This window comes from Phalaenopsis equestris, unplaced genomic scaffold (genome assembly GCF_001263595.1).
Source record: "Phalaenopsis equestris unplaced genomic scaffold, ASM126359v1 Scaffold229673, whole genome shotgun sequence".
NCBI lineage: Eukaryota > Viridiplantae > Streptophyta > Magnoliopsida > Asparagales > Orchidaceae > Phalaenopsis > Phalaenopsis equestris.
In genome coordinates, this window is record NW_018247646.1 from 4,680 (window position 1) to 4,952 (window position 273).

The following is a 273-nucleotide window of genomic DNA, read 5'->3' on the forward strand; positions in this document are numbered from 1 at the left end:
TCATATATATATATATATATATATATATATATATATTAAAGGGATGACCACATACTATTATATGAGCCTCCAATCACTTTTAATTTGCCTAACAATTTTAGTACACCTACTTAAGGCCAACTTTGTCAGAGGGTATTCAAACATCGATTTGAGGTCATATATCGTAGATGCCAACCAACAGATTGGAGTACACGTGTATAATATATCTCGGTGTATTATATAGATGAATACATTGTTTATTAATTTTTTCTAGGTGCTAGTTAAATAAATATT